We start from the raw sequence: 676 nt of genomic DNA on the forward strand, positions 1-676 counted from the left end.
GTTTTATGAGCGAGTTCATCCCATTCACATTCAGAGTTATAATCATCAGTTGTGCATTTGCTGACATTTTCGTTTCCTCCCCTATTCCTACCCCCTTTTTCTTATACTGTTTCCTTTTAAACCAGTAGTTTGCTATTCAGACCCTATCCCTTATCCCCTCCCTTGATTAACTTCCCCTTCTACCCCCTCCCTTGTTTTCTCCCCCCCCTTTTTGTTTTTAGAGGCCTAATGAATTCCCTCCCCCTTCTTCTCCCCTCCCTTTTTTTGACATCCTCACTCCCTTGTTTCCCTTGATTTATCCCTTCTGACTTTCTCAGAAGGGTTAGATAAGAGTTTTATGTCCCAATGGATAGTATAGCTATTCTTCCCTCTCCAGGTTGATTACACTGAGAGTAAGGTTTGATTATTACCTCTTAATGCTCTCTTCCTCTCCTTCTTATAATAGTATTTGTCCCCTCTCCTTCCCATGCCCTCTTTGTATGTAATGGAATATCCTATTTTTCTTATTCACTCAAGTTTCTCTTGGTATCCCCTGCTATTCACCCCCTCTTTCCCATCCCCCATGTCATCTTAGATTATTTAGTGTTCCATCCTCACCCTGTGAATTATTCTTCTGATTACTATAATAGTGAATAGAGTTCACTACAGAGAATTATACATAACATTTCTCTACATA

This window comes from Gracilinanus agilis, chromosome X (genome assembly GCF_016433145.1).
Source record: "Gracilinanus agilis isolate LMUSP501 chromosome X, AgileGrace, whole genome shotgun sequence".
In the NCBI taxonomy this organism is placed as follows: Eukaryota; Metazoa; Chordata; class Mammalia; order Didelphimorphia; family Didelphidae; genus Gracilinanus; species Gracilinanus agilis.